At 44.0% G+C, this 12,744-nt stretch overlaps 1 protein-coding gene across 17 annotated transcripts in view; it reads left to right on the forward strand.

Moving 5' to 3' along the window:
* Myt1l (myelin transcription factor 1 like) overlaps positions 1-12,744 on the forward strand; it is a 394,778-nt gene that overhangs the window by 197,807 nt on the left and 184,227 nt on the right. For all 17 annotated transcript variants that reach the window (XM_026785931.1, XM_026785930.1, XM_026785939.1 and 14 more), the window contains exon 4: positions 10,445-10,580. The gene's annotated coding sequence lies outside the window, so the exon portion shown is untranslated. The remainder of the gene's footprint in view (positions 1-10,444; positions 10,581-12,744) is intronic.

Consider the following 12,744-nt stretch of genomic DNA (forward strand, 5'->3'; position numbering starts at 1 on the left):
AGAGAGAGAGAGAGAGAGAGAGAGAGAGAGATAGATAGATAGATAGATAGATAGATAGATAGATAGATAAAAAATGGGGTCCTTTAAAGGGTTGTCTGATACTTTGAACTCTGAGCCACTAAAATGTAAAACTTTTGCTTTGCTGGACAATTGATGCTGTCAGCCAGGTTGGAGAATCATCTGTGATTAAAAAGATACCAGTATCACTGATAACAGTATTTCCTCAGGGCCCCTGCACAAGTTCCATGGTACAAAGGGGACGAAGGTTGTCCCTCCTGCTGACAGTTGAGCTTGCTAATGTGTAGGTCACCAGGTAGTACAGGTTCAGAAAGCCTGAAGAAGGAGTCACAAAATACAACCAAGGCTTGCCATTATGTGGCAAGATTGGTGTCCTTGAAGAGAGGCGTTGAGAGACCAAGGGTGATGGTAAAGCCTCAGTTGAAAGAGAAGTCTCAGGATTGAAGGGGTCCTGTTTAGAAGTTGAAGCTCGGCACCATGCAGCAGGCTCAGAATCACCAAGAGGAGCCCACGCGGGGCTTCTAGGGAAGGTGCGGTTGCAGTGGCATGGCAGGACCACTAAGGACAGTGTCAGGAATGCAGTGGAGTTGGCCTGAGCTTAGGAATTGGTGCTGCCACGCCCTTTGGAGTCTAGAGAATCGTGAGTCAAATGTCAAACCCCTAACTGTTTCCGCTGTTGGAGTTGAGTTTTGCATTGATTTTATTTGATCGTGTTTGTGTCCTGATTCTTCCTTCTTGGAATAAGAAAGTATTTCAATTGTTTTTGAATTTACAATCACCCACAGTTCAGAGCCTTTTTTTGGAATTTTAAAAAGACTGGATATTTTAGAGAGACTTTGAACTTTGAAAGAGAGTTTGGATGTCTTAAAAAGACTAAACTTTTGAAGCATTTGCAATTTCAAAGACTGAGGGGCTTTTAAAGTTATACTAAGTTCATATTGTGATGTTAATATGAGATCTTTGAGGTGAACAAAAAAATAAAAGATTGTTGTTTAATAGTGTCATATTGGTGTAATGCTGACAAGGAATTGTCCTGGATAGTTTTTTGTTAACTCGACACACACTAAAATCATTTCGGAAGAAGCCTCTCAATTGAAAAAAAAAATGCCTTTATAGGTTTGCCTAGCAGCAATTCTGTAGGGAATTTTCTTACTTGGTGATTGATGTAAGAAAACACAGACAGTTGTGGGTGCTACCATCCCTGGCCTGGCAGTCCTGGGTTGTAAAAGGAAGCAGGCTGAACAAGTCGGTAAGCAACACTCATACCTCCAGGTTCCTGCCCTGACTTCCCGGAATGGTGATCTGTAAACGGTAAAGTGAAATGACCCCCTTTATCTCTATGCTGCTTTTGGTCATGAAGGGCTTGAAATGTTGAACACATGTCCTGCAAAATAATGACCCATGGTTCTAGCTCTGCAGAGGAGAGCAACCTTGAACTTAAACCTGGAGAGTTAATGGGAGGCAAATAGCCAGGGAGACTTGGAAATAGCCCCTGTCTTCAGGAGAATGCACAAGGTCTGGGCTCGGGTTAAGATCACTTGTTCTGCACAATGACAGGATGCTCCCAGTGAGAAAGGATCACTGAATTACCTACTTTCCCATTTGAGGAAGAATCCAGAAACACTAGAAGAAAACAGAAGATTCTAGTAGTCCTGGATATGGGGTGTAAGGAAGCCCCAAACTGTGCATCTATAAGAAGACAAGGAGTCGTGGGAACTTCAGAGGCCCAAGAGTTGGCTTCTTTTGTTGTTGTCATTGTAATTTTTTTTTGCCAATTCTATTTTTTTTTATTTATATCACTATTGCTTAGGTAGCAAGACAAAATAGTCTAATATCTAAAAATCACTTAAAAACATTACCACCCAAGATCCTTACCTTAGGAAGTTATGGGAAGATGTTTCCCACAGAAAAGAAGGTAGACAGGGAAGAAAGGGAGGTAGCTGTCACATGACCCAGAGTAGGGATCCTGGATGTTGGTCAAAAGCGATAACCCCAGTGTAGCGTTGGCCAAGGATCAAGGGACACAGAGGGCTCTTCAGATGGCCTGCAGATGGATGCTGCCATGTCTGCTTGCTATAGGAGTCAGACGCTGTATTTTGAGAGTTCCTGGGTGAATTCACTCTGAGGACGCAGTAAGGCAAGTGAGCTCCCGACTGTGGGAGAACATAGATATGGGTAAAAAGTACTGTCCTATGCAAGCATGACTCATCTGCCAGTAGTGTCCTCTCTGTTAAAACTCTGGAATGTTCCCTAGCATCTACGTGCTAATAGGACTGTGCAAGGCATGGGTTAAGAGGCGTGCTCAGACAACGTGTTGGCAGGAGCCCTCCATTCTCTATTGGAGCGAACACTTGGTGCTCCATCCTTGGAGATCCACAGAGCTGCATTCGTCTGTTTGGGAATTTGGAGATGAAAACCCAAGGGGAATGGCTAGAACACTTGAAAGTCTTTCCCTCTGGGACCTGAAAACAATGAGAATTCATATTACATTCTCAAGTCAGTGTGTTCTGTTATTCAGGGAAATATGCTAATAGCAGCTACAATTGGTGCAGCTGGAGCCAATTCCAGCACTCCTAAGAGTGTGTCCTGGGTCCCAGGGAGGGTCAGTCCATCAGGTGAGCAGAAGCGAAGAAGGAGAATGCAGCTCATGCTTTCTCTCTCCGGTGAGCCCGCGGAAGGCTGCAGCCTCCCTCCAGGCTCATCCATCTGTGAATAATCGTGTTTGGCAGCTGATCCATGCTGGCTCCTCAGGAGCAGAGCGCGCCAGCAGGAGCGATGAGTTCCTGGCTTGGGTTGTTGCAAGAGGTGGTTTCCTGGCTGTTGCCATGCTAACAAAGGTGCTAAAATAGCTGTTTCAGAGACACTTAAAACTAGATAGCCTAGCTGTGTCTTCCATTCAAACAGCACTGACTTGGTCCTCTATTGGGGCCGTAGCTTGCTTGTGGCTGTGACTACCCATGAAGGCTACATCACAATGCTTATACAGTCTCTCAATGGACTATCTCTCAGCCAGGGGACTCCTCAGATCAGTCTCAAGGTGTTTTCTTATCACACAACCTGATTCTGTTTAAGCTACAGACTTGTTTGTTTTTCAAGACAGGGTTTCTCTGCGTAGCCCTGTAGCCCTGATCTTCCTGGAACTCCATCTGTAGGTTAGTCTTGAATTTAGAAATCCATCTGCCTCTGCTTTCCTAATACTGGGATTAAAAAGGCACGTATCATCACCGCCCAGCTAAGCTGTAGATTTATAAACCACATTGCTAAATTTGCAAATAGCCAGGAGCCAGTTTGTCCCAAAATTATCTAGCTCAGTTCTCTAAGTCACAGCGATATGCTCAGTGTGGTTGTTTGCAGATTATTCTCTGGTGTGTGTGTGTGTGTGTGTGTGTGTGTACGTGAATATATCCATGTTCCCACGTGTGGATGTGCATGTTCACTCACCGATGCATGTCTGTGGAATCCAGGGAGCAACCTCAGATACCATCCATCTTGGCTTTTCTGAGGCAGGGTTTCTATCAACCTAGATGTACATTTTCTCCTAGTATGTATGTCAAACCAGCCCCAGCAATCCTCCCCAGCACTGGGATTCTAAGTGTGTGTCACCACTTTTTCTTTTTCTTTTTTTTAAACATGGATTTGTTTTGGCTCCATCTCCGGTCCTTGCTTGCACAGCAAGCTTCTTACCCACTGAGCCATGTCTACTGTTCTTTTGATGGTTTTTATACTGAAAAGAACATTGGAGTAGAAAATACATGCAAACCACTATTTGCCTTGTCCTGAGTTTAAAGACTGAGAACAAAGACCCCAGTTACATTGTACACAAAGAAGAACTTAGAAATGTCAGCTTGGGGAAGAGTGCGCTTCTCTACCCTCATCCTTCAGAAACAAATCTTAAAAAGAGCAAAAGAAAGCACTACAAGGGGGCTGGAGAGATGGCTCAGTGGTTAAGAGCATTGCCTGCTCTTCCAAAGGTCCTGAGTTCAATTCCCAGCAACCACATGGTGGCTCACAACCATCTGTAAAGAGGTCTGGTGCCCTCTTCCGGCCTGCAGGCATACACATAGACAGAATATTGTATACATAATAAATAAATAAAATAAATAAAAAAAAGAAAGCACTACAAGAAGGAAGAAGGGAAGAAAGGGAAGAGAAAAGGGAAGGGAGGAAGAAAATGAACAAATCGTCCTTTAGCCCCCAAAGCAAATCTTTTAGACTAGTTGCTTATTTTTCACTACAAGATTTATTACCAAGTTTGTCTGTCTTAGTCTATAGCCAGCCTCAAGGAAAAAATACACAGCAATCAGTATGCTTATAAGCAGGGACAAATGATGCTTATTGACCACAGCTAATTTCAAGTAAATTAAACAGCACATCACATAGCCTCGTTAAGGGAGACAGTAATTATTTCTTATTTTTTCATGAATATTAATAAAAGATTGAGTTTCAAATAATCTTAACTATTTATCTCAGTTAGAGTTCATGTTGCCTTGACCATGACCATCACAACTCTTACAAAGAAAATATTTAGTTGGGGCTTGTTTACAGTTCAGAGATTTAGTCCATCATCATCATCATCATGGGAAGCATGACCACATGGAGGCAGACAAGGTTCTAGAGAGGTAACTGAGAGTTCTAGACAGCAGACAACAGGAAGATAGGTTGGTGCTGGGCCCAGCTCGAGCTTCCGAAACCTCAAAGCCCTCCACCTGTGACACACTTCCTCCAACAAGGCCACTCCTGCTCCAACAAGACCACGCCTCCAGTAATGCGACTCTCTGAGTCAAGGGGAGCCATTTTCATTCAAACCACCACCCCATTAATAACTCACTGAGCGAAACTAGGTTTAGTTAGAGCTACTGCTGTATTATACACCGTGTGAATGAGTTTGTGACAGTGGACAGTCACACACTCTAGTCCACAGAGCTACCTTCTAAAGAACTATACCCCCTTCAGTACCCATCGATCGCTAACTACCGGTATATACTCAGATATTGATATAGCCGTGTAAGTCCTTTCCCCTCCACACAGAACATAGATGGCTCAGAGTTCAGGAGGGCAGCATCCGTGTCATGCCCGGAGGACAGAATTCTTCCGTGACATCCATTCTGATGCCTTCCCTCAGAATGAGGATTCCAGGATGCTTGTGACAGAGCAGTGCCTCTCTACTGAGTGACAGGCTTGATTCGGGGAGCACCCACTTTGATGCCTTCACTCAGCAATGCCAGGGACACAGTAGGGTTCTCTGCTGAGTAACAGGTTTTGGCTTACAATAGCAAAGTCTGATAAGTTCTTTTAGTTTTGATGATCTACGGATCTTCCAAGGGAGAGAAAGATGACTGAATCACAGGATAGGGTGGCTGATATCCTCCTGTAGTTCCCTTCCCTGAAGTACCCATCATCTTCTCTGTAACACCCAACACCCCACCCATAGATTCCAAGACCTTCCCTGGAGCACCAGGCATCCTCCATCTAGCACCCAGTATCCTCCCTGAGATACCCATCATCCTCCCTGAAATGTCCAGCATCCTCACAGAGTAGATACACAGCATCCTCACTGAGATACCCAGTTTCCTCCCTGAGATACCTATCATCCTCCCTGAGATATCCAGCATCCTCACAGAGTAGATGCACAGCATCCTCACCAAGATACCTAGCATGGCCCTATTGTCCTTGAACACATATCAATTGTGATTACATTTACTTTAGTTTCAGTGTGAGTTCTATGGCTTTGCTCCTTCTCTGTGCATCAGCACTTCCTTTGACTCATTCTTGATCACCTTCATGTGCTCAAGGACCATTGGGCATCCATAAAGAACAGAGAGTATAGGGTCTCCCACTCTCTTGACCACTAGGCCTTAACACTAGAGGCTTCAGAAAAGCCTTAATAGATAAAAAAGTTCTGAGCTACCCTCCCCACAGAGGACAGTGGAACCACATACTAACAAAATATTTGAAGTCATTTTATAGAATGCAAAGTATTATTGTTATTGCTACTGATCCCCAGTGTTAGGAATTATGTGTCTGTGTACATGTGTGTATTCCTATGTGTATTTTAAGTATATGGGGTGCTCATGTGTTCATGTGGAGGCCAGAGGTTCACCTCAGGTATTATTCCTTCCACAGGATGCTATCCACTTCGTATTTGTTGAGACAGCTTGGAACTCAATTTATCTAGATTGACTGAACTCAATCTGATGGAATCCCCCCCATCTCTACTTCCTGAGCACTGGGGTTACAGACATGAGCCAGGATATGCAGATTCCTGATGTGGGCTCTGGGGGTCAGATTCAGGTCCTCTTATTTGCAAAGCCAGCATTTTATCAACTGAGCTATCGCCTAGTCCAGGGGGAGGACGTACTCAGTCTTTCTAAGAAACCAAGAGTGTGTGGGGCTAAGTATTCACTGAGAGTCAGGCGCTGTGCCTGTCTGTTGTAAGTAGAAGTGAGTTGGGCAGCAGATATTGCAGTGATACAGACAAGAGTTAAATACCAAGCCACAGTCACGAAATCAAAAGGAGAAGTTGATGTGTTTGAGCTTATGAAAAGCTACAGCTTTTTCTCAACAAAGAGCCCTGTCAAAACATGGAAGGATGAAGTCAAGGGGCTGGCACAATATTTGAACATCTTAACCAGGACTGAGTATGTAACACACAGCCAGCTTTTGATGCAGCGGAAAAAAAAAAAAACCAGAAAATGGACAAAAGCATGGGCCCACATGTCACTTATGAGAACAGATCATGCGATGTTCAGCACCACCATCTATGAGGGAAGAATGGGTGGTTAATCCAAGGAGGTCCCACATACCACCCGAATAGTGAGATAAGTGGCCGTCACCCCACACTTGGCAAAGAGACTGATACACTGAGGGTGCATGACTTGGCATAGCCTCAGAGAAAAATCTTTTAAGAGTCCCCTTAAAACTCAGACTTACAGTTCCTATGCAGCCCACTACAGCCTCTTAGTTACAGACCTGGAATAGTCCCAGAAAAATGAGCACTTATGTTCACCCACTAACTTATACTCAAATGTCTGCAGCAGCTTCCTTTCGGAGAACCCCAAACTAGAATTATCCAGATATCCTTCAGAGGATGAAGGTCTAACCATGGGACCATGTGTCATGGAATGCTATTCAACCATGGAAAAGAACAAACTGTCAATACTCAAAGCAACCCAGAGAGTCTCCAGAGGGATATGCTAATTAAGAAACACTACATCTAAGGCCATGCAGTGTGAGACTCTGTTTAAAACCCACTCTTTGGCATACCATCACTCCAGGGTCTCGGGGGGCAGAGGTGATGGCAGCCAAGAGCAGAGCTTGCTATAAAAGGGTGAGTGTCCCAGTGTCCCTGAGTGACTGGTGTTCTGCAGGTTGATAGTGTGAGTGGCCACCCCACCAACACACGTGACAGTGTTACAGAGTTGAACACACTGTTAGCCAGCTGTCTGTCAGCTTTCCACCTCTGTAACAAAATCCTCAGAATCAATAACTTAAAAGACAAAAGGCGGTTTTGAGTCCTGGATCTAAGTTCAGCTAAAGCCCAAGAAGAACACTGCTTTAAGCCCCTGGCAGAGTGCCAGACTCAGTGGAGAGGAGCCAGAGGCAGAGCAAGCCGTCAAAAGCCTGGAGCAAAGCAGGAAGGAAGGAGCTAGGGCATCCCAGCTGCTTTCAAGGTCATCATTATCTAAGGATGTCCCGCCAGCACCCAATTCCCAAAGTTTATAGTGCCATACTGAAGACAGTACTTAACAAAATGCACACATATATGCACATGCACACACACACACACATACTTCCCGGCCCCCTGCATATACTCAGCAGTCAAACTGTGGCCTATACAGAGATACATACCTATGCATATAAAACTTCAAAGTCTGGGCCAGGGCAGTGTGACCCGGTGCTACTCTGGGTAGATGATAGCCTGTGAGTTTTCAAGATGCAAGGAGAGGAAAGGGAAAGTGATATCTCTGTAGCATCTCTTCCAGCTGCATCTGAATCTTCAATGATGTCAAAACACAAACGGGGAGAATCTGGTTACAAAAACAATGGCAAATGTCTTAAAGAAAAGTGCACCCAGATTCTCTTCTGGGAGGTGACTGAACAGAGCAAGGGGACAGTCTGCCTATGTTGCTTGTTTCTGCTGCCTGCTAAATACTGCACATAGACGTCATCCCAGGATCTGTCAGAAGTTAGCACATAACATGTGGGGCAACCAGACCCCCCAGGGAACTCTTTTCACCAATACACCAATGCTCAGCAACTGGGCAAGTTGGAGGGTTATATGATCCTGTCAACTTCCCTGTGAATTTATGTGTACATGGAAGTTATTAGTCAAAGCATGATGTGTAGACATGTGTGTGCAAATATGCAAATGTATGAGCACATACATACACACACATGAAAAAAGAATCAGGGGTGTGTGTGTATGTGTGTGTGTATTATAGCCTACATTCCATTTGTTATAGAATGCTGCCCTCTGAGCCAACCAACTTCCGTTTTCATCATATCACGTGTGCCTACTCGCAAACGCTCATCACCATCTGTTTGGTTGACTGTTGACATTCCCTCCTTAGAAGGAGGGGCTGGAGAAAGTCATTGAGCCTTCCCTTGATTTCCCAGCCTCTCCTCCCAGCCACACATGAGCATTTCTGCCCTAATTCTACACAATCTCAAGGCTCCAGGAGGTGCTGGCTGGGGAAGCTCATCTGAAGGGAGGATGTCATCTGCCTGGCTCTCTGGCAGCCATTGTCAGTGCTGGGTGGAGAGGTTCCGCCATAGTTGCTTTGAGGTCACACATGCTCTGCATGCACCGTGAGGACACTCATAGGCTCTTGGACAGGTTAGATTTCTAGGCCACACTAGTATACACTCAAGTCTGTGAGGCATCTTCTTGATTATTGATGGGTGCATTAGGACCCAGATCACTCTGGATATTGCCACCCATGGGCAAGGAGTCCTGCACTGTATAAGAAAGCAAGATGAGCAAGTTATGGAGAAGAAGCCAGTGAGTATCCGTCTCCCACTGTCTCTGCCCTAGTTTTTGACTCCAGGTTCCAGCCTCGGCTTCCCCTCCAGAGCAGCTGTAAAGTGTGGTGGAGGGGGAATCCTTGGACCACCAGAACTAAGACCTACTTACATCTATCCAGAGGTGTGAGACATGCTTACATTAATCACGTTTTATGAAAACAAAACATGAGTTTAATCACAGCAGATCACTAACACCCAATCTTCTAATGTGTACCCAATTGCTTCTTTGCTCTATATTGGTTTACTTCTAAAATATATTAAATGTGTTACTTGGTGTTCTTTATATGACAGAGTCAGTATCTCCTTTCACGAAGCGTTGGATGCCTACGAGCCATTTTGGTAATAGCTCATGTTCTCCATGTTAGTAACTGTGACCATTTTATAAGTATTCAGCAGGAGTTAAAAATAAATCCATTTCAAGCTAAACACTTGGAAGTTGTTTCAAAGTTCCAACAAATAAAATGATTAGAATATTTCTTAATTCATTACTGTGTTCCTTTGTTTTGACTGCCAGTCTACCACAACCTGGGGTCAACCTGAGAAGAAAGTCTTAACGAGAAATTATCTAGACCAAGCTGTCCTGTGGGTCTATCTATGGAGTGGTGTCTTGATTGTTAAGGGATATAGGACTACCTACCCTGAATGTGGCAGTGTATTATGGGATAGGCCCTGAACCGTGTAAGAGTAGATGGTAATCAAGCTGAGCACACAAAGCGGCTAGCAAGCAGCCAGCACACTCTGTTTCTTGGCACTGTTGACTGTGAGGTGATGTGGCAGGCTGCTCCAGTCCCTGCCTTGACTTCCCTGAAATGATGGCCTGTAACCCGGGATTGAAGGTTAAGATAAAATCCTCTGCCCTCAGTCGCCTTGGCCAGAGTGTTTCATCACAGCATGGGGAACAAAACCAGGACATTTGCTTTCTGTTCTTTTTTTAAGGCAGCAAAGAACGAGTTCTTGCCAAAATATTTTAATGGGTTTTACCACGGGTAGGTTGATGATCCTCTGAAGAGAGGAGAACAAAATATAAATGATGCTTCTCCAACTAGCGTCATGATCCAGCATGCCACTCCAGTGCTTTTCAAGCCAATCACAAATAATTCTTTTAGCTAGTCTGATTGAAATGTGATAGTTTTATGCTCTCTTCACATTGCAACGTTAATTTAACTTGTTTCCTAAAGGGATTTTCTATAAGGACTGACTGATCAGGAACGTGTTGGGATATGGGGGTCAGTTTCTGCTTCCCCCCACAGGATGCCTTTGTGCTTAGCCTGTTAACACCGCCCTCTTCATTACAAATGCAATACAGATACAGTGCATCCCCAGTCACCACCATTGCTCATGGAAGATTCTTGTTTTATTGTGAATATCGGCTTCATTATCCCGCTTTTCTATTCTTCTCTAGAGTGACCACATCTGGTAGAAGAAGAGAAGATGTAGTTACTGAGTCCAGTCCAGTCTTTGTGTCTCTCACGTTGTCAACAAAAGAAAGGCTCCAGCTGGCCCCACAGACATATGGATATTCCAGGAGCCACGTAAAGGTAATGATCTTCCTTGTCTGAAAAACAGCGTAAAAGCATGTTTGTGAATGGAGGGCTTTGATTTGATGAACAAAACACATTCGAATCTCAAAGATCAAACTCAGTGTGAAGTTGCAGCATGTTGCCTGTTGCTAGACCAGGACCTGGAGGGCTCCCTCATCTAATTTTGGCCTTAAGTGGAAGTTTTGTGGTTCCGTGGTGCTGGCAACCATTCTGTCCACTCGTCACAGACATGCAGCAGCTCCTCGGCACTAACTCCTGAGCAGTTAGATGTTTCTGTTTTCTCTTCAGTTTGGGGCTTTCACGTTTAAGGGAGGGTGTTTTGATTTAGGACCTCACAGAGTGGGGAGGGGGTCATAATCTTCCACTGCTGGTGAATCTTCCTGAACACCATGAGAGAGACCCTGCAAGGTGTCCCCTGTCCAGAACTCCAGGTTATGGCTGAGCTTCTTTTGTCAGAAAAATGACACACAGCATAAAGTTCATCTTAGCTATGTCTAGGCACATAGCTCAGGGGCCTTGACAAGATTCTCTTAGTTGTATGGCCTTCACCAGCATCTACTTTCAGAGCTCTACCTGTCTATGAATCTCAGATGACATCCATCAGGCATCAACTCTTCCTTTCCTCCCATGCAGCCATCATGCCTCCTCCTGTCCCTAGGATTTTGGGCTCTCGGGTCCTGTGTATGAGTAGGGCCATAATGCATCACTCCGTCAGAAACCGCTCTATTTTGCTTTGCATATTGTCTTTGGTATACTATGCGGTGTGTGTGTCAGAATTCCCTTTGGAAGGCTGAATGATATTTGAGAATACTCTTATCACTGGATACACCTGTGCTTCTCCGTCCTTCACTATCAGGACTGATGCTGCTGTAACTCAGAGTAGAGAAATACAGGTTAAGGTCATTGTTTTCAACACTTCTGGGTATATGTCTGTAAGGGGAAGGATGGATCACATAGATTATATGGTGTTTTTAAATTTGTGAAGAAACTCCATGATTTTGTAGGCGGTATAACATTTTACACTCCTGTGAACAGTTTATAGTTCTCGGTTTCCCCGTAGACATCCTAATGAGTATAAGACGGCATATCACTGTAGTTCTTTTTAAAATTTCTATGAAGATTAGTGATATTGAATATATTTGCATGTACTTATTAGGAAATTGCATTATTTGAACCAAATACAGTGCTTCATGATGGTAATCTAGCAGCTGGGGATACTGAGGCTGGAGGATCACCATAAGTTTGATATCAGCCCGAGTTACACAATGAGCTCCAGGTAGGCTTCGGCTACAGAATAAGGCCACATTTTAAAAAAATCAAGAAGGAGGAGGAGGAAAAGGAGGAGAAGAAGGAGGATAAAATTCCATATCTTCTTTGGAGAAATATCATATTTTCTTTAATTAGGGCATTTTGCCTTTTAGTTGTAGAAATTCTGTGTATGTTATAAATATTAACCTTTTGTTGGTAAATGAATTTGCAAGAATTTTCTCTCATTTCATGGGTTGCCTTCACTCTGTTGACACTATTCTGCAAGCATCAAAATTCTGGGTTTAAAGAGAAAGGATACAGTGGCCACTTCTTTTTTCTTTGTTCCCTGTCCTTTTGGCTTCACGCTCAGGAATCATCTGATCTGGTGACATAAAGCGGCTTCTCTACATTGTCCTAAGAATCATTGGCTTTGGTGACATAAAGTGGTGACATACATTGTCCTCAGGGTTTTCCAGGGTCAGATTTATGTTTATGTCATGCTCCTTCCGAAGTTGGTTTTTATTATAGACTTCAGGTGAGGGTCCAGCTTCATTCTTTTGCGTTTGAGTTTCCAGTTTTCCCAGCATCATTTACATAAAAGACTGTCCTTCCGATCATGCCTTGGTACTTTGTCAAATCTCGTTTGGCCTTGTATGAAAGGGTGGTGACCAATTGTCTTCCATGAGTTTCTATAACCTGGTACCTCCATCTCCACCCCATCCACCCCTGCCAACACCACACTGTGTGTACAGTCATCTTGGCTGCTCTTTGGGGATTCTATGTGCATTTCAGATTTTTTTTTCTTTCAAAAATGCCCTTGAGGTTTTGATAAGGGTCACACTGAATCTGTGAATTGCATGGCTAAGATCCTTATCTGGCTACAAACACTCTTTTCACTCTTTCTAGTAATGAG

Source organism: Microtus ochrogaster, linkage group LG3 (assembly GCF_000317375.1).
Source record: "Microtus ochrogaster isolate Prairie Vole_2 linkage group LG3, MicOch1.0, whole genome shotgun sequence".
NCBI lineage: Eukaryota > Metazoa > Chordata > Mammalia > Rodentia > Cricetidae > Microtus > Microtus ochrogaster.